Here is a 25,060-nt window from a genome sequence, read left to right as displayed (position 1 = left end):
GCCATCATGAGTGGCCAGCAGCCAGCGAGAGCTGCTGTGAGCTCGACTGGTGACCAACTGCCTCAGCCGGGGGGGAGTGCAAGGCTCATAATACCAGCAAGGGCCAGGGAGCTGTGTCCTACACAACTAGACTGAGAAACAACCGCTTGAACTGGAGTGGGGTGTGGGGGAGGGGGAGGCGGAAGAAGTGGGGAAAAAAAAAGAAAACGCCTTCGGTTAATGGTGCTTAGTAGTGATGACGAAGAAAACATTGGTTAATACATATTAATATGGTGTACTTTTGGTGAAAATTGCTTTAACAAAAGATATTTCTCTTAATTATAAAAATATAATAGTATGTTTTTAAAAGTTTTGGAACCTAACCCCCTTTTTTGTACTAGTTGTTTGTTTCGTGTAACACGGCATTTTACGGAACCTAACAGCCGTGTTATACACAGGTTACCTGTATATGACTTGTATTCATCTTTTATTATCAGTATATACTAAGTATTATAATTCTAATACAGTGTTTTTTCCTTTCTTAAAATGTGTGTAGCAGATGATGATAAAATAAAGCAGGATAAAGAAGATTGTGATGATGGGGATATTGCTGTTTTATATAGGGTGGTCAGGGAAAGCTTCATTGATAAATTGGTATTTGAACTGATTCTTGAAGGAAATGAGGTATTTTGCTAGTTAGCTCTCCAAGGAAGGTATTCAGGCAAAGCAAACAGAATGTCTGAGGCCATGAGTTGGGAGTGTACTTACCTGGTTAGAGAAACAGCAAGGAGGCCTTGTGCACAGTAGCAAGAAGATGGTAGAAGATGTGGTTGGGGATTGGCGGCAGGCTGCCACCAGGAAGAGCGTTGGAGGCCATTGGAGAGCCACATGAGGATTTGGAATGGAGGAATGATAACAATCTGACTCCTGTTTAAATAGGATTATTCTGGCTTCTGTATTAAGAGAAGACTGAAGAAGGAGCAAGCTGGAGCAGAAAAGGAAGACCTGTTGTCGTGCGGGCGACCCTGCTCGCTGTGCCATTTGTCGTGCAAGGCGACCTGCGGGGTCTCAGCTCCTGCTCCCCACATAAGAACGCAGGATATGGCTAGGCCAAAAAGGAACACCCACGGAGCCATAGATAGGGGAGTCATACCACTATAGTCTCACTGGAGGCACTATAGTCTCACTGGAGACTGGATCCACACGACCTGCAACCTGCTGTCCACTTCTCTGCCTGCCAGCCAACCAACTGACCAACCAACGCAGCCGCAGCAGTTATATCAGTGGCTAATTGGCTAACTGGTTATAGCTGATGGTCAATTAGCCACAGCTGACAGCCATCTACTACCCGAGTCAGCACCTTTCCACGTGAGGCCGAGAGCCTGGAAACTGCTCTCTGGGACTCTGTCCCCACACCAGTTAAGGAGGTTTCTATAAATAATTCAGGCAGGAGATGATGGTAGATTGGGACAAAGTGGTGGTTGTGTGGTGATCATGAGGAAAGGTTGACAATGGAGCCGATAGGATTTGCTGCTGAATTGAATATGGCACGTGAGAAAAAGAGGAGTCAAAGATGACCCCAGGTAGTTGGAGTTGTCATTTATTGGGGAAAGTATGCAAAAGAGACACCAATTCTAGTCCAGCCCTGTAGTTAGTGAGGAATCTGAGTGCCAGCAAGAAGTGATTTGTCTTAGGTCGCCTAGTTAGGTAGCAGCATTAGGACCAAACCTGCCCAGTCTTCTGACTTTCATCCAGGTCTCTCTGCAGCACACACCACACTTCCTGAGTTCAGTTTTAGACGTGGCAAAGTGAAGGTTCAGTGAGAGTTTAGGGCTGGAAGGGAGATTTGAAAATTAACCACATAAAATTGATGGTTGAAGTGATGAAAGTGAATATCCAGAGAAAAGGGCAGTTGAGGCCTAGAGAGAGGTCTTTCAGAAGCCAGGAGAGGAGAGAAGAGCAAATTAAAATGGGCAAAAGGAAAATGAGAATAACGGATCATAGAACCTAAGTGAAAAGAGGACAACTCAATCATGAGTACTCTGAAGGGGTCAGGAAGAATGGGATCTGAGCAGATGGCATTAGATTTGGCTTTTGGAACCTTGGGAGACTGTGGTGTCCGCAACAGAACCTGCACTCAAATTTTAAGCATTTTTCTTATCCTTTCAGCTAGTAGTGAGAGGGAATACAGTAGCATAAGCCTGAGACAGGGAGTTAAAAAAAAAAATCCCTTCCAACTCTAGCATTACCTTCTTGAATGCTGTACACAAGAATTTGACTTTCCCAGCCCTCTGTGTGCCCATCTGTGAAGTGACTGAGAAAGCATCCTTCTTGCTCACTTTGCCTCCTGGAAATGATGTGAGGCTAACCATGAGAAAGGGTATGAAACTGCTTTGGAAGAAAAATGTTACGTAAATCAAGATGTCCTTTTCTAATCGGCTTTAATTAGTATTTAGTTTAAAAAAATTCTTGATAGAGTCATAAAAAAACTTTACATTAGGGATACATTAAATGCAGAGAGAGCACATTGACCAATAAAACAGGTAATTCCTCTTTGAAACAACATGAAATATTTCAGTATCATTTTGATTAAATCTAGTTTAATCACTGTGTCCGTTAGACTCATCGAATTCTGCCTGGGCTTCTTCATTTAATTTGATTTAGTGTTGTAGTCACTGTTACCCAACCACAAAAGAATTGCCCTTGACCGCAGGGTCACACAGGTCTTTCAAGCATTCATAGGTTAACATGGGCCTTTCTGATGAAACACGGGGTAAGGTTTTCCATGCTGAGTTCAGAGCAGTGTGTCTGTTTCAGAGCTGCGGGCTGAAGCCCCAGTGGAGTTGAATTTTGTCCTTCCAATCCCCTTCACATAATAGTATATGAAGAGCAGGAATGGAAATTAATTGCACCTGCTGGCATTATTAAAGTTATCAGTGCATATCCTCTCCTGGGCCAGGAAGATTAAAAAGGGTGTAATCAGAGCAGATGATTTCTGACACGTGGGATGGGCTTCCTCCCCAGGTTAGATGTGAAGATGTGATCTGAGCTTGTTGCCTCTGGCCTAATACATAGCTCAGGGCTATTCAGTCTCTGCCTCATCCTCTCACCAGCCCTGGAGAAAAGCCAGGCTCCTGCTCTCTCTCTGGATCACAGGTCTCTGAGGTAGAAGAAAGTCAGGCCTTCTCACTAAAGACTAGTGTAGTCCAGCTGTACATTCCTGACTAGAAGATGCAGTCAGGTGTCTTGGTTAGGCCAGGCCTGAGAGTCACACCTTCCTTGTTCAGGTTCAACCTGAGGGAAACAAGGAATCATGGTGCTGTTCCCTGGTTATTCAGTTAGTTTTCACAAGCATTTATTAAATGCTTGATACATGCTTTCCCCAGGCACCACACCAGGCCCAGACACTTCTGCCTGCATGTATGGTGTGGTATTTGTTGGTTTGGAAGAGAGAGGCCCTTGTAGTTTATGAATTAAAAAAACCCACGAAAAACCCTGATCGAGGAGTGTGGGTCTTTTCCCAGCTTTCCCACTGACTCACAGTACTTGTCTAGAACTTATTTTTCTAATCTGTAAAATAAGGATTTTGACTAATCTTTCCAAGATTTCTCCCTAAAATTCTATAATTAATGTGGGAATTTTAATGAAAGTGCTTTGTAAACCATTAGACACTATACAGATGTGGGTATTATAATAGTTCTAAGTGGAGACAACACATTCACTCAACACGTAATTACTGAATTCTGACTGTGTGTGACACGTTGCCAGGTCCTGGGAAGATAGCATGGTGTGGCCTCTGACCTAAGAGCACAGAGTCTAGTGGGAGAAACACATGCAACTAAGTAATGATACTACAGTGTAGTAAGGGGTTCTTCAGTGGAGAAAAGCGTGAGGTGAGGTTTGCCTCATTATGTCCTTTGAGTCTTAGGGAAGAGTGTGGGGGGTGGTTATTAGGTATTCCTGGGAGGTGAAACAGCTGGTGCAGAAAACAAGGGAGTACAGACAAGTGAATAGTGTTCTAGAACTATAGGTGCTATGGATGAGAATGGCTGATCACAGGACCCTTTTAGGAAGGAGATGGCAAGTGGTGAGGCCAGCCTTGCATGCCACACTAGAGAGCTTACACTCTGAAGCCAGCTAATGGGAAGCCTCCATAATGTTCTTGGGTTTGGGGTTTTGTTCTTTGTTTTTTGTTTTGTTAACTTTTCATTTTGAAACAATGTCAAATTTGGATGAAAGTTACAAAAACAGTACCAAAATTCCTATATACCCTTTCCCCTAATTCCAATGTAAAAATCTCATAACCACAACACAATAATCAAAATCAGGAAATTGACACTGATACTGTCGCATACTCTACTGATTTTTTAATCAAAGTTTTAAATCAGATTTTACCAGTTGCCCCACTAATGACCAATTTCTGGTTCAAGGTCCTGTTCAGGATCATACACTGTGTTAACTTATACCATCTCCGCTAGCCTGATATTTCCTCTCTCTTTCATGACTGACACTTTTGAAGAGTACTGGCCAGTTATTTTGTAGACTGTCCCTTAATTTTGTTTTTTCTGATATTTCATCATGATTGGATTCAGGTTAAGCAATTTTGATAAGAATACCATAAAAGTGACATTGTGTTTTTCTCAGCGTATTATATCAGGAGCACTTGCTTCTGATTTGTGCCATCACTCATGGTAATCATTTGATTATTTGGTTAAGGCAGGTGTCTGCAGATTTCTTTACTGTAAGTTACTGCCTTTCCAGTTGCACTTCAAGTGTCTTGGGAGGAAAATCTTTGAAACAGTGTAAATACCCTATTTCTTGTCATCCTTTGCCCACTACTTTTTACCATCTATTGATGCTTCTTAACTGAAACAGTTCCAGTAATGGGTTTTACCAACAGAGTACCTTGGACAGATTTGCCTTTTAGGAAGATTACCCTCAGATGTTTGGGTGTGAGGGAGATTAGAAAAGTGAAAACAGTTACAAAACTATTACAGTAGTTCATTTAAGAGATGATGGCATCCTGAATTAAGGCAATAGGAGGAGGAAGGGAGAAGATGGGAGAGACATTCCAGCTGTGTTTGGAATCAGAATGAGAAGGGGTTACATTTTGTGCTATTGATTTAAATGCTGCAAAAATTCTGAGGCAGGAAAAAAATTGCATTTTCTCCAGATTATCAAGTACCTAAATGACTTCTGGGTTACTCTTCTAAGAAACAGAGTAGCTGACTTTATTAAATACAGTAGTACCTCGGTTTTTGAACGTCTCCGTTGACGAACATTTCAGTTTACGAACGCCATGAACCCAGAAGGAAATGCTTTGGTTTTCGAACACTCCTCGGAAGTCGAACATGTCACGCGGCTTCTGCTGAGTGCAAGATCCTGAGGCCTCGCTGTCAGCTGGTTTTGAATGTTTCATAACTTGAACGGTCTTCCAGAATGGATTACGTTCGAAAACTGAGGTATCACTGTGTATTGTAGATCTCATTAAATGACGTTTCACGGATGTCGCTTCTCCTTTTGGACAAGTCTCAGACCAAATTCCTTTTGTTCAACCCAGAGCCTTTTCTAATCTGCAATGCAGATGTGCTCACCATTTTGCTTATAGGGCATGGTTAAAGGATAGATTGTTTTCCATATCACAGAGGCTGCTTCTACAGGCCCTTTCCCCAAATTTCTGCCACTTGCTAGATTGGCTGGTATCCTTTTCTCTTGGGCCAGAATGAGTACTCTCTACCCTAACAAAAAACCTAGAGCTATAGGCCATAGTCTTATGATATGACAGCTTTTCCAGAAAAAAAGAGAGAAAATATGCAAGTCAGCAGAAAGAGAGGGTCGAGGGAGGACAAAGGCCCAGTTCTGACCGTAAGAAACAGCGTGGGGGGGATGTTTGTTTACTATCTGGTGGTGAACTGTTTTAGTGCAGTTTTTCAAGGGAGCTGAAAAGCATTTGTTTTTCATGACTAGGACATTGATTGGGTTTGTAGAATTACGGGAGAACTTTGGGATTAGCCCTTGCATTTAGGGTTGTTCCTGACTCAGCTGGGCAAGAGAAGACCTAATTGAGCTCAAAGTTCCTTTTGCTCCAAGAAGTATGAAGGATACACCCCTTAGAGTCTGGAGTCCTGCTTGCTGGGTTTCTGAAATCCCCTCCTGGGTCATGAAACAATAGCCCTTTGACTATGTTTCTGTCCATGGTGATGTGAGCCGATTAAACTGGCAAGCAGATAATGGAGGGAATGGCTTATATGTCCCGGGCAGAAAACCATGACAAGATGGATCTGTGGTTGATAAGAGGAATTTCAACACTATCCAAATCAGTTCCTCAGATAGGTTGTCTAAGTTCCTTGGGCCTGCCTCATGCCCTCCTTGAGTGGATGTGACTCTTCTGGCCCCAAGACTCAGGCTTCAGAGGTTGGGCTGGGCATGTGCAAATGAACTCAGGACAGTGGTTGAGGCAGGCCTCGTCAGCAGTGAGGCCATCTTTGGGAGATACCACAGCACAGGAAAAGAACATCAGGTAACCTGGGTTGGAGACTCTGAGCTGCAGAGGGTTTCTTTGTTTATTTTTCTTACTGGTTGAATTCCCTGCCACAGTTTTGAGATTCTCTTCTGGATATTGACTGTGGTCTAGAGAAGCAGCTAAGGGAAGCAAATCTGAATTAAAATCTGATTCTTATGTGAGACAATTGAAGTTTTCAGATTCTGCAAAATTATGTGAGTGGAGAGAAGATGAGGAAAGAAAGAATAGGCATAATTGTGACAAGGAGCCCCCTTTTCTAGTTCTGCATTCTAGAAACAGTGCTGATGAATAAATCCTGTCATTTTTTCGCTTCCTTTGCTTTTTCTTTTTTTTTTTTCTTTTTTGGTGTTTTTTGTTTTGTTCTGTTTACTTCTGAATATGTACTTGCCAAGGAAAATATTTCTCAACCGCTCCAGAATATTTGGGGTTAATTAAAAATTATAAGACTGTATCGCAAACCCAGTGCACTCTTTATGCTTAGGGTTTACACAAAAGGTTGACATGCTCTGGCTAGGAGTCCCTGACCCCATCTCCTCAACTTGCTGGCTTCAACCCTACATATTTTGCTTCGAAGCTCTAATGCCACAAAGAATGCGGAACTGACGAGTCTACCCTATCTATGAGCTAGAAGGACATCTTGATTAAATTAGCGTCAAGGGGGGGCGGGGTGGAGAGAAAGGCACAGTGACACAAAGGGCGTTTTGAAGAGCCCTGTAGCGCCTGTGAAGAATGAGTGTTCTCGTTAAATATGGCCATGACCTGCAGCTCCACACATGTCAGAGACACAGCTCAATTGTCCCCAGTAGTTGGGGGTGGGGATGATCAGGGGCAGAGGCCAGCCTGCAGCCACACGCTTCATCTCCAAGTTGAGAGGACAGCCTGGCATGGAAAGGCAGGAAGGCACGTTGTTGCTTTCTTTTTGCTATAACTATGGCAAGTGGTTCTTTGATCATGGTTGTTGTTTTTGGAATGGATCAAAAAGTAGTTTCCTTGCCCTTCGGTGTTTGAACCTTCCCTATGCTTTTTGCCTCTCCTCTGGCTACTAAGGGAACTCCTGAAAGCACCCATTGTGTTAAGCCTCTTTCCACTCCCTTCCTTGGGGCTCCCCAAGAAGATTGCTGCCTGAACTCTATAGGGCAGTGCCCCCAAGACAGGGCTTGCCCTTGTCATTTCCCATAGTTCATCCTGAAGTCCCAAGACCGAAGCAAAGAACAGATGGACTGTTGAAGGCTTCCACAGGGACACCGCATCAGTGGGAAACAGTACATGGAAACACCCCTGAGCTCGGTTCCATCTGTACTATGGTCAGGGCGCTGCACGAGACAGACGTTTGCCATTTGCCCTTTGAACTGCCTGCCATCCAAATACAGCAAGTGGATTTAAAAGCTGATTAAGTTTTAGATTCCCTCCCTCTAACCAGAAAATCCTCTCAGCTTTTTTTTTAGCAGGGGTGGGGTGGGGGGATCAAACCATTTTATTGAGGGCCTTCGGAGCAGGGTCAAAGGGCTGGGAGGACAACAGATCTGATGTCCTCTGCCCGCTGTGACCTCCTCACCTTCACAGCCAATGAATAGCCTCGCAGCTTATTTTTATAGCTCTCTATATATTACTCTCTTTGAACAGATAGAATCACAACCGTTTCAACAGAATATACCTGAGGACCTAAAAACTGATGCATCAAGGATACTCTTTTGTACTAGCCCTCTCTTTCTTATTATGAAAGTTTATGGCCTTTTATCCTCTCATTTTCACCCAATAAATAAGTATTGGGTGCTTACTATACCCAAGGCACTGTACAAGGCGAGGAGAATACAAATATGTCAAAATAGCTTTGAACAGGAGTTTGTGAGTTCAGATTCTAACTCTACCGTTTAATAGCTTGCATAAATTACTTAACCTCTCTAAGTTTTAGCATTTAGAAAATGGAGATAATAACAACTACCTCAGAATTATTACAAAGACTAAATAAGGTTATGCCTGTAAATGGTTAGTGCACAGTAGGCACACTATGATTACCATTTTTATTAATTGCTAATTGCAAGATCTAGTCCAGATCCTTCAGAAGCTTATGCTATAGTTGAAACGGAGAACACATTTGCATAAGTAGCTCTAATCAGGGCAATGTAGATATGATAAGTGTCCCATAAACGGCAAAGATAATAATTGCTAGAGAATATAGTACAGGCAATAGGGGAGGAGCTCATATCCAGCTCAGTTCAAGAAAGATCCATGGAGGGGGCCGGCCCGGTGGCTCAGGCGGTTAGAGCTCCGTGCTTCTAACTCCCAAGGCTGCCGGTTCGATTCCCACATGGACCAGTGGGCTCTCAACCACAAGGTTGCCAGTTCAACTCCTCGAGTCCCGCAAGGGATGGTGGGCTCCTCCCCCTGCAACTAAGATTGAACACGGCACCTTGACCTGAGCTGCCGCTGAGCTCCCGGATGGCTCAGTTGGTTGGAGCGTGTCCTCTCAACCACAGGGTTGCCGGTTCCACTCCCGCAAGGGATGGGGGGCTGCGCCCCTGCAACTAGAAACAGCAACTGGAGCTGAGCTGCGTCCTCCACAACTACAATTGAAAAGACAACAACTTGACTTGGAAAAAAGTCCTGGAAGTACACACTGTTCCCCAATAAAGTCCTGTTCCCCTTCCCCAACAAAATCTTTAAAAAAAAAAGAAAGATCCATGGACCAATGTGTTCTAGCAAAAACCTCATTCCTGCACTAATCAATCATGAAACTCTTCTTTTATTAGTTTTAATTTTTTAAAATATAATAAATGAGTAATTATAAAGCAAACACCAAAGCAACTAACCATACTTTAATATGTAGAACTTTATCAGCACCTCAAAAGTTCCTGCTGTGCTCTTCCCTAGTCACAGCTTTCTCTACTTCCCCCACTATCCTATTGTGATCATTATTTCCTTGCTTTTCTTAAATTATATCCTGTAGGTATTCACCTTTCAACAGCATCGTTCATTGTTGCCTGTTTGTGAACTTTACATAAGTGGAATCATGCTATATGCAGGCTTTTGTGTCTTGAGTCTTTTGTTTGTCTCGGTTTGTGAGATTCATCCATGCTTTCGCATGTAGCCGTGCCTTGTTTATTTTCATTGCTGTAGGGTTCCATTCATGAATTCACTACAATTTACTTATCCATTTTGATACCAATGGGCATTTGGGACGACTGTGAACATTCTTATATGTGCATACTGCTATACGCATACCCAGATTTCTAGGTAATATACATTGTAGTATAATTCCTGGGTCAAAAAAAATAGGCATATCTTCTTCTTTACTATATAATTAGCTGAACTGTTTTCCAAAATGGTTGTTAGTAATTTTCACCCCCATTAGCAATGTATGAGTTTCATTTTTCTACATCCTTGCCCACATTTAGCATTGTCAAATTTTTTTTTATTTTAGCTGTAGTTTTACTTTTAACTGTTTTAAGTTTAGCTATTGCCATATTGGATTTAATTTGCATTTGTCTGATTACTAATGAGTTTGAGGGTGTTTTATTTATATGTATATTTTTTGACCATTTAGATACATTCTTTTGTGACGTGCCTATTCTGGATATTAGTCCCTTTTATTGGTTATATGTGTAGATGTATATTCTCCTACACTGTGCCTTGTCTATTTTTTCTTTTTGTGTTTTCTATTGGGTAGTAAAAGTTCATAATTTTAGTATAGTTGCGTTTGTTTTCCTTTATGGTTAGTGCTTTTTCTGCCATGTTTAAGAAAGCCTTTCCTACCCTAAGGTCTTGAAGATTTTTCATTGTATTATCTTCTAAAAGTCATAGTTTTATCTTTCACATTATGGTCTCTATGTTGTCCCCACAAAACCAATTTTTATATATAATGTGAGGTAGGGCACAGTTTAATTTTTTTTAAATACACAATTTCCATGTCATCGTTGATTAAAAATTATATCCCTTCCCCAAACACATACACTCACTTTTTAATGTATAATATATATGGAAGATTTACCCTGTGCCGAGCATGGTACTAAGTGCTTTACATGCAGAAAGTAGAGAAGTGAAATTTGGGCTGGGTTTTTAGTGAATGAAAATGATTCCATAATTAGAAATGGAAAAGTGGGGAGTTTGTGAGCGTGGTGGAGGGGGTTGGAGTGGAAGGACCTTCTACGGGGGAGGAATGGACTTCAGGACCAAAGACAGCACAGCAATCGTGAGGATCCTTTAGAGGCTGGTGAGTAAAATCGTTTGGCTAAATCAGAGTATTTATGAGGAAAGTATTTGAAACAACTGAAAAGACCCATGAATGTACAACCGAGGAGTTTGAACTTCATATGGAGAACATTTGGGAACCACAGAAGGTTTCTTCATAGGAAAGTGAAAAAATAGAGCTGCTGTTTCCGAAAGGCTGGGCCTCTGATCTAGGAGCAGAATAAGAAGGGCCTGCGACGTGTCGCAGTGGCAGGAAGAATGAAAAGGAGATGTCGGACGTATCATGAAGGAAAAATCAACAGCTTGACCACATGTTGGAGAGAGAATTAGAAAGCAGTGATTACTTCTTCCCATTTTTATACTAGTGTCACTTACGAAAGGCCAGTATGCTGCTAAAGAATCTGGGATAGCTGATGAAGCTGACGTTTTCACATATGCCACAGGAACTAGATGGCAAAACATGCCTCGGACCCCCAAATGGCCCCATATAAGACTTATATGTGCTCGTTTTTAGAACTTCATGTAGAGATCCTCCATTTGGTGGACTTTGGGTTGCCAGACGATGCCTGAGATTTGAATCCGGATTCTCAATCACTACAGCTTATTTCACAGATACTCTTTATATGAGGTAGATTCAGGCCCCTCCTGCCCTTTGATGGATTGTGGTTTTTGAAAAGCCCCTAAGGAAGTAATGAGGAACCACATTTAAAACCTCAGGCTTGCTTCTCTTTTGTTTTACCAGAATACTTTGATTACCATCTTCTGGGAAATGAACAACTCTGAAATATAAACGCAATAAGCCTTCACTTTCACCAATATTCATTCATTCTTTCATACAAAGCATACTTGTTAGGTACCCAAAATTGTACCAGACCTGCTAAGGGCTACATATAAAGATCAAATAATCTCTGTCTTCAAAGTTTAAGCTTTGTGTTGTGCTTCTAGAAATGGCAGCTTCGGTAATTCAGACTAACCCTTCTGCTTCTTTGGAGCTGCTTTTCCCCAAGAGGCATCTGCTATTCTAGAAAAGATCACTGAGGGCCAAGAAGCTGAACAAAGCTTTTAATAGCCTTATAGGGCTAGCAGGACAAAAACTGGAATTCGGGGCCAGGGCCTGGTAAACTTCCTCAGGGTTTCGGACCCCACAGGGATACAGCTTACAAGTAAGGGTGAATGAGAGCTAGACATCAGCAGCCTGATAGGGACTGAAGTCTAGCTTTAAATTATCTTAATCTTTAATTGGAGTAAGGTGATTTAGGATAGTTAGTGGCAAGAAGCAAATTTAAATCCTCTCTAGTGGAAGATACCGTTGTCCTAGGCCTACTCTCTCTCTCTCTCATTCTTAATATTTACAGTGTTTGTCAGAAAAACAACAGACCCATGTAGTGGTTATCAGACAAACTTGATGTTTAATATGTTTATGTAATTAAATAATAACAGAAAATGGAAAACTATAAAAAAGAAACACTTAAAATGGATCAAAGACATAAATGTAAAAGCTAATATTCTTAGAAGAAAACATAGGTATAAATCTTTGTGAGCCTGGATTAGATAATGGTTGCTCAGATATGACACCAAAGCATAAACAACAAAAGAAAAAAACACATGAATTTAACTTTATCAAAATTATAAACTTCTCTGCTTCAAAGAACACTATCATAAAATGAAAAACCTACAGAATGGGAGAAAATATTTTCAAATCATATATCTAATAGGGATCTAGTATCTAGAATGTATAAAGAACTTTTACAACTCAATAACAAAAGACAACCCAACTAAAAAAAAGAAGGTATACAAATGGCCAAACATGCACATGAAAAGATGCTCAATATTATTAGTCATTAGAGAACAGCAAATTGAAATCAACAAAACACCACATTATACCCACTAAGATGGCTATAATTAAAAAAGAAAAATAAGAAAAGAACAAGTGTTGGCAAGGATGTAGAGAAAGTGGAACCCTCATACTTTGCTAGTAGGATTGCAAAATGGTGCAGATGCTCTGAAAATCAGTTTGGCAGTTCCTCAAAAACTTAAGCAACTTATGCAAAAACTTAGGCATAAAGTTATCCAATGACCCAGCATTTCCACTCCTAGATTTATACTCAAGAGAATTGAAAATGTGCTCATACAAAAATTTGTACATGAATGTTCATAGCAACACTATTTATAATAACCAAAAAGTGGAAACAGTCCAAATATTCATCAACTGATTAATGGATGAACAAAATGTGGCATCTCCATGTAATGGGTTATTACTGAGCCATAAAAAGGAAGTGCTGATACATGCCATACATGGGTGAACCTTGAAAATGATATGTTAAGTGAAATAACTTAGACACAAATGGCCACAGACTGTATGATTCCATTTACAGGAAACATCCAGATGAACAAATCCATAGAGACAGGAACAGATTAGTGGTTGCCAGGAAGGGAGAAGGGACAGGGTTGGAGTGACTACTAACAGGAATGAGGTTTCTTTTGGGAGTGATAAGTTAGATAGTAGTGATGTCAAATTTGTAAATATATTGAAACCACTGAATTGTTCACTTTAAAAAGGTGAATTGTATGGTATGTGGATTTTTATCTCAATGTAAAAAAAGGAAGGATTACACAGAAGTTTTAGTACTGAAAAGTACAGTAACTGAAATAAAGAGCTCAAGATGTGGATTAAACAGCAGATTAGACAAGGCTGAGTAAAGAATTCATGAACTGAAAAATAGGTCAGAAAAAATTTATATACTGAAGCTTGGAGAGATAACAGAATGGAAAATACCAAAAAAGAGCATAGGACACTTGTGGAATATGTTGAATGGGCCTAACATACATTTGAAGTCCATATATTTGAAGTCCCAGAAGAAGAGAACAGGGTAGAAACAGTGTTTGAAGAGATGCTGGGTGTGAATTGTCCCCAAATAAGACATCAAGTCACAAATTAAAGAAGCATTATGAACCCCAAGTAGAATAAGTTCAAAGAAAATTGCATGCAGGCACATTATTGCTAAATTGCTAAAAATCATGACAGAGAGAAATCTTTTAAACAGCCAGGGGGGCGGAGGGGGGAAGTCATCCAGCGGTCCTCCTTTTGTCCTTGGGGGATGCAGTGTAAGACCCCTAGTAGATGCCTGAAACTATGGATAATACTGAACCCTATATATACTGGGGGCGGGCAGGGGGTTCCTATACATACATACATACCTATGATAAAGTTTAATTTATAAATTAGGCACAGTAAGAGATTAAAAACAGCAGTAATAAAATAGAACAATTATAACACTCTACTGTAATAAAAGTTGTGCGAATGTGGTCTCTCTTCCCCCAAATAGCTTACTATACTGTGTTCACCCTGCTTCTTGTGATAATGTGACAGGATAAAATGCCTATGTGATGAGATGAAGTGAGGTGAATGAGACATTATTAAGTAAAATCAGAGTTACTTGAACACAAGCACTGCAATACCATGATAGTTGGTCCCATAACCAAGATAGTTACTAAGTGACCAATGGGCAAGTAGTGTGGACACGCGGACAAAGGATGATTCGCGTCTCAGGCAGGATGGAGCAGGACAGTGTGAGATTTCATCACACTAAGAGCAGTATGCAATTCAAGACTTCTACATTGTTTATTTCTGGAACTTTCCATTTAATATTTTGGACCATGGTTTCAGTTACCCCACAGCAAGCAAAACTACAGTAAAGGAGTTCTATTGTATTACCTTCAAAGGAGCAACTGAAAGGTTGACAGCTGACTTCTCAATAGAAACAATAGAAGATAGGAGATAATGGAATGAAATGCTGAAAGAAATATCCTTCAAAAATGAAGGTGAACTAGACTTTTTCAGATAAGAAAAATCTAAAAGATTTATCACTAGCAGGATTTGCACTAAAAGAAATACTAAATGGTATTCTTTAGGCAGAAAGAAAATGATCCCAGATTAAAGCTTGGAGATGCAGGAAAGAATGAAGAGAAACAAATAGTGTATATGAGTGTACATCTAAAGGAATACTGACTGTTAAAAAATAATAACAATCTGGGGTTTTAAGCATATATAAAATTAACGCAAATGGCAACAATAAGATGTATATCTAGTTGGGGGGTGTGGGGAAATAGGTTTAAGGATATTGTCCAGGAAGTGGTAAAAGTATTAATTTATATTAGATTTTGCAAGTCAAGGATATATGCTGTAATTTAAGGTTACCACTAGAGAAATAGTGTATCTATCAATCTAAGAGAGGGAGAAACCCAAAGAAGGTAAGGAAGCTTCTAGTAAAGGCAAAACTGTAGGGATTTGGAACACTGCAATGGCTTCCCGCAGTTAAGGGTGGAGGAGAATTTGACTACGAAGGGGCAGCATGAGAGAGTTTTTTGGATGGATATTGGAAGTGTTCTGTGTCTTAATTTTGGTGGTGCGTGCACACTCTGCATTTGTCAAAACACATAGAATATACCGAAAAATAGTTACTTCCACTGAATTTTTTTTTTTTTTAAAGATTTTATTGGGGAAGTGGAACAGGATTTTATTGGGGAACAGTGTGTACTTCTAGGATTTTTTCCAAGTCAAGTTGTTGTCCTTTCAATCGTAGTTGTGGAGGATGCAGCTCAGCTCCAGGTCCAGTTGCCGTTGTTAGTTGCAGGGGGCGCAGCCCACCATCCCTTGGAGGAGTCGAGATGAACTGGCAACCTTGTGGTAGAGCCCGTGCTCCAACCAACTGAGCCATTTGGGAGCTCAGCGGCAGCTCAGCTCAAGGCGCTGTGTTCAATCTTAGTTGCAGGGGGCGGAGCCCACCATCCCTTGCGGGACTCGAGGAGTTGAACCCGCAACCTTGTGGTTGAGAGCCCACTGGCCCATGTGGGAATCAAACCGGCAGCCTTTGGCGTTAGGAGCATAGAGCTCCAACCACCTGAGCCACCGGGCCGGCACCTGAATTTTTTTTAAATGGAAGAAAAAAAAGATAAAAGAGGAGAGGAAAAGGGACCGAAGAGACAGGTAAAACAAATAGTGTATAGCCAATGGGTGGATTTAAATCTAAATTTATCAGTAATGACAATAAGTGTAAATTGAAACTGAAAAACAGATTGTCAGACAGATTTTAAGTAAACAAAACTGAAGTATATGTTGCTTAAGGGAAGAGAAACACCTCACATATAAGGATATAGAAAGATTTAAAGCAAAGTGATAGAAAAAGAAATCTCTGATAAAATCAGACCAAGTAGATTTAAATACAGAAAGTATTATTAGAGATAAAGAAGATCATTTATTAATAATTAAACATTAAGGTTACCAGGAAGATGTATATACTTAATAACAGAACCTTAACACGTTGCGTACGGCGTGGTTTAAATCCCTCATACCCCTCTGTTCCGGCAGGTTTTTAAAAGAAACTACTTTAAAATGCACTCTTCTCTTTAAAGCGTAAATGCTTCTATGTCATTTATTATTTTTCTATAAATAATACATTCTACAAATAAATTGTTCTATAATTATTCTATAAATAATTATTCTACAAATAATTCAATAAAATATGCAAAGTAAGAAGAGTCAACAGTAAAAACGACAATTCTTGTTATCCGTCCTTAACGCATGGCTCAGAAAAAAACGAAGATTCTCGTGATCCGTACGCAACGTGTTAAAATGTATAAATCGAAAATAGGCAAAATCAAAAGGAGAAATAGACAATCGTCAACCCCAGTGGGAGATTTAATATACCTGTTTTAGTGTATTAAACAACTAAACAAAAAAATCAGTTTGCCTAAATAATATATATGGGCCGTGTGCCTAACAACTGCAGCCAGATACAGGTTCTCTTCAAGGATGCCTGGGACATTTATAAAGCCTGAATTAAAGAGGAAAAATTGAAGCACATAGGTGAGAAATCAGAGCGGGAGATTGGAAATCGCCGGTTCTAAACTCTGAACATTTTCCTTCTCACAATTCAATGATTTTTCATTGGGGATGAAGTCCTGGCAAGACAGAAGGTGCCCTCCTCCAAGGCTATAGGTTTTTTTTAAATGTATGTGGACCATGCCTGATGGGATTAGCTGGCATGTGGACACAGTGTGGACATGCACACGCGGCTGCAGACATGCCGGCCACTGCAGGAAGTTGTCCTGACTCAGCTCTCCACCCCAAAGAAGTGCATTCTAATCCTCTGCCAGTAAAGAACTGCCCAGTCTCCCCATGTGGGCGTTAGGCTCCTTTTGGGTCCAACTCTGCTCCTAGAGTACCAAGAACACGCTCTCTCCATAGCTGAACCTTCTGGAGCCTTTTTTCTTTCTTGACGGTGGGATTGCAAAGGCAACTCCAAAAGTACTAAAACTACCCAGATCCCTCAGTGAATTGCCTTTGCTGTTGGGTTCCTCTTTCTTAAAGTATTTAATCAGCGATTTTCCCAGTGCCCCAGGCATTTCCGGTACCGGTGCTGCTGCCTGTTTAACTTCCTACCAGGCCAGCCTCCTCTCTGTGTTCTGCCAACTTTCAGATGAGCTCTTTTAACTCCTGTTCTCCAGCCTCTTCCCGGCCACCTAGCAGCCGCTTGGGCATTCTTCTCATCCACCAGCTCCTGGAATCCTTATTGTAGGAAGTCATATGCTTACAAACACCTTATCATTCTGGCTCTTTTCTTTTTTTTTCTTCTTGCCCAGTTTCAAGCCATTGATTTTCCTCCAGAGTTCATTTTACATCTGCTGAGAGATTTGTGCTCTCATGTTGCTAGTTTGTCTTTGTGTCTTTTGTCCCCTGAGTCCCAGTCTACCCAAAGGTGCTGCAGTCACCTAGACACAATTTCTATACCTTTAATCTCCTGCCTGGGAAATGGGGAGATCACTCATCTTCAATATGACCAAGAAATGATTTGTTTTTTGTTGACTTATTGATGATGGCCATTCGGACAGGTGTGAGGTGATATCTCACTGTGGTTTAGATTTTCATTTCTCTGATGATTAGTGATGCTGAGCATCTTTTCAAATGTCTATTGGCCACCTGTATATCTTCTTGGGAGAAATGTTTATTCAGGTCCTCTGCCCATTTTTTAATTGGTTTGTTTGTTTTTTGGTGTTGAGTTGTATAAGTTCTTTAGAAATTTTGGATACTAACCTCCTTATCGACGTATAGTTCATTGATGGTTACCTGATGGGAGGGGGAGGCGGGGTGAAAAAGGTGAAGGGATTAAGAAGCACAAATTGGTAGTTACGAAATAGTTATGGGGATGTGAAGTACAGCAGAGGAAATATAGTCAATAATATTATAACTATGTGTAGTGCCAGGTGGGTACTAGATTATTCAGGGGGATCACTTCATAAATTATATAAATGTCTAACCACTATGCTGTACAGCTGAAACTAATATAAAATAATATTGAATGTCAGCTGTAATTGAAAGATAAAAGTAATGAAATAATAAAATGTCCAAAACAAAGAAATGCTTCGGTACTAGAGATCAGGGCCTGAAGACATTATTACACTCCCACTGAAATCATTATCTGAAGGAGTTAAAGATGGAAATTTGCCAAGAATAGGATCACAGTAGTGATTTAAGAAATGAAGTATCAGACTTGATTGTCTCTACTTTTAAGGGATGTTGCTTTCAGCTTGTTTTCTTAGTGTTGGAACAGGCCATTCCAAGAGATTGAAACAACCATGGAGGAACATTCATACTGGTATAGGCCTGTGTTTCAGACTGTGCCATCTGAGGTTTGGGAGAGCAGAGGGCCTTCAGCCTCACCCCGCCCCAGTCCAGTGGGACTCAGTCTTGTCTGATTTCTGTGTTTCCATGACAAGAGGCTCTGGTCAGTGGTAACAGAGCATAGGGAACGTCCACAGAAGGTAGGAGCTGAATCCATGGAGTTCACCGTCATGCCAAAGCATGGATTTTCTCCCAGGGCCACTGGCATTACAGCGGGATATCAAATCTCACTACCCATCATTCCAGAACCTCTGCTGAGGAAATGGCTTTCTGAAACAAGTGCCCTAGAGGAGAAAGCTCCCGGTTTTCATTAAACCAGAACTTGGCAATCTTTGCCTTCACTGACCAAGGCTGGAGGAAGCACCTTCCTTTGGACTTCCAGTTTATGAACCCAGTTGAACCAAAACCAAGCCCCAGTTGTGCAGCTGAGAAGGATCTTTTCTGTTTAATGCCTTGGAGGGATAGAAAGTCATTCTTTCTTCCTTAGTTTCTTTCTACAACACTCCCCCTCCTCAAATTCCTCCTTTCTGCTAAATACCTGCTTTTTTATTGCTTTTTTTTTCCCTCAGGGAAGCTGCATATTTCTTACAGACTCAATGTTACTTTGGTTCTAACTAAAACTGGGGAGAATAGATTGTGCAATGGCAGGTAGAAGGAAAACCAAGGATTCTTCTTCTCTGAGGGTTGATTGAGGCCCCCATCGAGGGATTTAGCTGCAGTCCTGACTTTGAACCATCCCAATTCCACTTACCTTGGCCATGCACATGATTTGAGGGTGTATGAGTGTGCAGCGCAGTGTGACGGAAAGAGCATTCAAGTGGGTGTGGAGACGGCTGGATTCTAATGTAAATAATAGCTAACGTTTATTGAGCATACTGGGTGCTAGATTCTGTTTTAAGCACTTTACACAGATTATCTTATTATTGTCCTATTTTGCAGAGGTGGAAGCTGAGGCATAGAGTGGTTAAATAATTTACCCAAGGTCATACGACTGGGGAGTGGAACCGGGATACAAATCCTCTTCCAGAGCCTGCGTGTTTCACCCTCTTCTAACACTGCACGTGGTCCTAGACAGGATACTGAATAGCTGTGTGACCCTGGAAAGTCACTGCAAGTTTTGGGGCTCATCTGTGAACTATAACCTGAGGAGTTCATGTGGATAACTTCTAATGGAGTTTCCACTTCTAATAATCTATAAGACAACTATATTGTCTTGTTACGCAAAAGCTTAGTGTTTAAGTCTAAACTAAAATTTGATCTGATTGATTCAACAACTTATTTCATGGCTACTGTGTACAGAGCAGTGGGCCGGGCACCGTGGAAGACAGAAAGATCTCTTTCACTAGTTTTAGATGGTTTCATGTCTTAGTAGCTTTAGGATTTTTTTTTTTTTTTTTTTAGACTAAGTTCTTCAGATAATTAAATAGGCATCTAATTGAGAAATCACTTGTATTTCAGAAGGCAAATTCTGAGACAGGTATTGGGTCTCAGACTGTGTCAGTTTTCTGGCATTTTCTTTTAAATATGACTTGTTACAGGAAGAGTTGAACTACCCCAATCACTTATGAGTGAAGGAGCTACAGGTGAGATTAGTTTGTAGGATGCTGGCTGACACGCTCAAGTCATTCTTTAAAACTGGAATGTGGCTGCTTTGGGGGTCACTTATAGTGAAGCAGTGTCGGTATAACCTGGTATAACCTGAAATATCCGTTAATAACTTAGAAAGACACGTTCAAAGGAAAAAAAGATTTGCTGTATAATAGCTAGATTTTTTGAAATCAAATTTCTGTTTCTGGTAAGCTAGATTCAACATCTAACTTGCTCTGGAGTTAGGATAAAGTGTGGAAAATTCTTGGCTAAGATAGAAAAAAGTTGATTTTGAACAAGAAAACGAACTTAAGAAATTCCATTTTTAGTGATGCCGATGAAATGGGAAGAGTGGATTCTGACAGGCTCAGACATCAGATTAATGCCCGTCTTTCTCAGATTGCAAACTTGTAAACTGTCTGTTTTGTGTACTGCTATATTCCCAGTCAAACCACAAGTGCTTGACACATAATAGATGTTCTATAAATATTTGCCAATGAACTTTTTATTGCTCACTCCTTAAAATCCAGCATTTCCCCCTTGCCAAGATCTAGTCATTAAACCTGCTTCAATGCATCCCATCAGCCACCTTGAGAGGGCAAGTTATTTAGCACCTGTCTTGGTTGGTGGGCTCCAGTCCTTAACCACTATTTTCTTTATTGATTCCACAATTATCGTGTACCCAGTCTTTTAAAACCTGTGTATAATGACTCATGAAGGAGTTGTAAACTGAAATTGGTGAGTTATGACTAACATAAAAAAATAAAATAGAAAAGAACAGGAAATATCAGAGTGCACTGCACATAATAAGTACTATTATAAACACACACATTATACTGGATTTCAATTTTTAAAATGTACTTTTTGAAATCCTGCTCTACCTTATCATTAGAAGATAAAAACACTTCAGGTGTCCATCTTGTGGCAGCTGCCAGCCTACCTTTCTATAAAAAAATTGCAGTTTAGTATGTTTGTATATTATACTGTGCTTCATCGAAAATAAGACCTAGCTGGACCATCAGCGCTAATGCGTGTTTTGGAGCAAAAATTAATATAAGACTTGGTATTATATTATATTATATTATACCGGCTATTATATTATAGACCCAGTCTTGTATTATATTATATTATATTATATTATATTATATTATATTATATTATATTATATTATATTATATTATATTATATAAGACCCGGTCTTATATTAAAATAAGACCGGGTCTTATATTAATTTTTGCTCCAAAAGATGCATTAGAGCTGATGGTCCAGCTAGGTCTTATTTTCAGGGAAACACGGCACTACCATAAGGTCATAACTGGAGCACAGCTTTCCTAGAGCCGTCCTGTGGTATCTTCATCAGTGAGTGAAGGCTGCATAGAGAGTCCCCCTGCATATACACACGTAGTGTGGCCAAGGGGAAATCTGGAAGTCGTTCCTGGGCCCTGACCTCCAGGATCGCTTCCCCTGCACGCACAGCCTTCACACGGCGCCCCTGCTTTGATAGCTGAGTTGCTTTGGGGAGAGGCCACAGAGCCCATCACCTGGCACTGGCCCTGGTGCCAAACAACCACGCCCTTCAGTCCTGTCCTCCCCACCAAAAGCATCTCAGGCAAATCTCCATCTCATGAAATTTGGCCTCTTTGAGGTAGTGAGTGAGTTTCCCTGAAACTGTCACCCTACATCTGGTGGCGCTTCTACTGCCAGAGTGTCATATAGGGTTCATGTCCCTTTCCTCTGAAATGTATAAATATAAATTCAATTAAAAAAATTTTTTTTAACAGTTGGTCTCAGAAGTATCTTTGGGATGGGGAGGGGATGTTAGCACTGGTCGAGGGAGATCTATACTCTTGATAATTCTTTTTGGAAAATTGCTGACACAAGCTAATCAGCAGAGAACTAAATGACCCTCCTGTTTCTACCTGCCGATACGCCCAGCCTTGGGACAGGGCTGAAATTAGCTCTTACCACATGGCAGAGACATGCCTTGCTCAGTTTTTTTTGTGTGTGTTTTTTTCATACAAATAGGGGATAATTTTGTGCCTGTCAAATAATACAGCTTGGTAGTGTCTCCATGCTGAGGACTGCTTTTAAAACGCTTTCCTAATCAGCGTTCTCTGGGACATGCTGGTAGATAAACCCATCCAAGCTCAGGAAATGTATTCATCCCAAGATAAGTGACCACCCTAGAGTCCTGGCAGCCCTGCCCATGTAGCCTCATGTTTCCTTCCATTTCTGCTGCTATGTCCATCGGTGAGTGAGGAGGCTTTGGGACGTCAGCCGTGTGGAAATGAGGCTGTGCATTTTGGTTCGGTTTTCAGTGCTGTTATCTGTTGGAAAAGGAGGATTCCCTACCCATTTTGTAAGTGCACAGCTGGCAGGAGCTGTTGCAATCTCACTGCCTTCCGATCAGCCTCGCCCCAGCAGCTGGCAGGGTTCCCCCCACCCCCCCACACCACCACCACCAACACACTCTGGCCAACCGGTTGTGGTGAGTTTCAGAATAAAAGATCCCCGCCTGAGCACACCATTACATTTCCTATCCCATAGAACCAGCATTGTTAACTGTGTCACATCTCTTTTCTAAATTTAGGCGTCTTTTTTTCCCCCCATGCAAAGATTACTATGCAAACATTTAAGAGAAAAACTTTGCCCAAAGTAATTTTTTCCCTTGACTTCTATTTGGTTTCCTGCAGTGTTTAGATGACTCATTCTCTTCCAAGAAATTATAAAGAAAAGAGATGAAGGCTGTGTGATAGCACACACAGACTGCTCTGTAAATTCTCTTTCTTCTCTGCCTAGAAACCCCGTGCTTTTTGTGATAGGGAATGGAAAGGCTCCTCAGTCTTCATTTTCATGTACTTGGCCTCACCAGGTTTTGTTGTTCCCGGGAATAAATGTCCCTCTTGTCTTTGGGTGGTGTCCCCTTGTAGCTCCCCAGCCCTGACAGTCCCTCCAGAGCTGCCAGCACAGAAGCCTTTCTTGGGATACTGGGGCCGTGCTCGGTCCCAAAGGCACACAGTTAAGGTTTCCGAAAACAGAGAAGGGGTGGCCTTTTATCATCTGTGAAGAGAGCGGAACTGGCTATTTCCTGCCTGTCTTCTTGCGTCAGAATCGCTCCTGATTGCTGGGGGCTTTATCAGACACTTTAACTGCACGTGTGCCCCAGCCCAGCCCTCAGCCAGGGGGGGCCTAAAGTCAGGATCACTTCAGCAGCCTGTTCAAATAAACAGGGATAATAGTTGAGTCGCGGACTAATCAGGAGTACATGAAAGGAAACATCTGCCTGGGCTTAAATGCTGTTTTATTGGTTATGTTATTTCTCTTCCTCCCCTCTCCCCCTCCCCTGGGGGCTAAGTTATTTAAGTCGTGGGTAAGCAACAGGATAGAGGACCGGGAGTTTTCTCCTGTAACCTCGGCCATTTAAACATAAGGAGGTGGTAAGGGAGGGTGGGAGGCTGGCAGGAGGAGTTGGCACGGAGGCAGGAGGGCAGGGCTCTTGGAAGTGATATTCGTGGTCACTTCCTGCCCTTGTTGCTGACTCTGAGGCTGGGTTGTGAGTCATTTCGCCTCACTTCACCTCCTTGGACCTCTGTTGCTTCAGTGGAGCTCAGCTGTGCTCACAATGGGAAGGAGAGGCTGGGATGTGAGCTCCTAGATGGAAGGCATTCCCTCATGTGGCTTCTTCCAGTGGTTGAGGTCGTTGGATGAGAGACATTGGGAATGGTAAATTTAAGACTGGCGAGATACCCCTGCACCCATCCGTTTTGTAGAGCATCTCGATCCCTGAGGAGAACTCGCGCATTATCTTCTACTCCATGGAGTGAAGCTAACCAGCCATGCCCTGAAGTGGCTGGTGTTGAAACCTAACAGATTCAAGTAGCCACGCAAAAGGTCATGAGGAACCATAGAATGGCAGAGGTTGGAAAAGACCTTAGGACTGTTGAAGCCAAAGGCTTTCATTTGATGGAAAGGACAACACAGGTCCAGAGAGATGAACCAACTTCTCCGAAGGTATATCCTTGATGATGGTGGAGGAGCTGGGATTAGGAGGCTCCTCGGATCGCTAATGCAGAGCCCCTTCCACCCCTTTCCACGCTACCAGATGTGAGAATTCATGTCGACTCACAACAGAGCACACATGTTATGTTCCGTAATTAATTCCTTATTAGAAAAATGGCAAAGTAAAACACAAATGAAAATGACAAATAAACATGTAAAAAAAAATTCAGGCTCGCTAGAAGCAAAGGACTGCAAATTATAATAGGATACATATCAAATTGTCAAGACAAAAAAAGTAAAACAGCATTCTTACATGTTTCTGGTGGTATTTTAAATTGGTACAGTTTTTCTCAAGTGCAATTTAATGGTATAAATGAATAACCTTCAACTCAGCAGTGTTACTTCTAGGAGAAAATAACGAAAGGTGTGTGCGTAAGTTATGTACAAAGTAATACAGCATGTTTTATCGTAAAAACTTGCGAACAAGTCAAATGTCCAAGAATAGGAGCTACGGCAATATAGTCTATTGTGATGTTATAGAAAAATAATACGTAGGGAAAAGTTCACAACATAGGTTTAAATAAATTTACAGTATGTATGTTGTAATCTCAGTGTCATAGAAATCATAGAAGATTAGAAAAATACATAACAAAGTCTAGAGTGGTGATTTCTTAATGGTAGGAATTACGAGTTACTGTTTTTTGACATTTTCTGCAGTTGTTTTATTTGTTACAATAAACATTCCTTTTGTTGTCAGAAAAATATATATATTTTTAAAGTCATACGTCTTGAAAAATAGCAAGATCCTAAGTGATCAGGTGTCTGACCTATAAGACCTCTTCCTTTATTTGCCTGGGAGCCGAGCTGGCCAAGGTTAGAAGCATTGTTGGTATCTGATTTTTAGTAGAAAAGAACTAGAAGGAGCTGGCAGAAGATAAAACAAGGGCTTCCCCTCTCAATGACCCAGTGATGCCAGTCAGTGATTATCCCCGCTCTCTTGGGCTTGGCATAAAACACTCAGTATATAGGTGTGGCTCTTCCTTCCTGGTTCCTCATTCTTTTCTATTTCTACTATTCTCTGTGTAGTTAGATGCCAGCCCTGG

General features: G+C 41.1%; 1 protein-coding gene across 3 annotated transcripts in view; it reads left to right on the top strand.

Annotated features, from left to right (window-relative positions):
- Positions 1-25,060, top strand: part of SRGAP2 (SLIT-ROBO Rho GTPase activating protein 2) — a 233,196-nt gene that overhangs the window by 133,642 nt on the left and 74,494 nt on the right. The gene's annotated exons all lie outside the window — the stretch shown is intronic.

The sequence above is a fragment of the Rhinolophus sinicus genome, chromosome 11, assembly GCF_057876585.1.
Source record: "Rhinolophus sinicus isolate RSI-liver-muscle chromosome 11, RSI-T2T, whole genome shotgun sequence".
Classification (NCBI taxonomy): Eukaryota; Metazoa; Chordata; class Mammalia; order Chiroptera; family Rhinolophidae; genus Rhinolophus; species Rhinolophus sinicus.
Note: the sequence above shows the minus strand (reverse complement) of the source record. Positions and strands in the feature narration are given on the sequence as shown.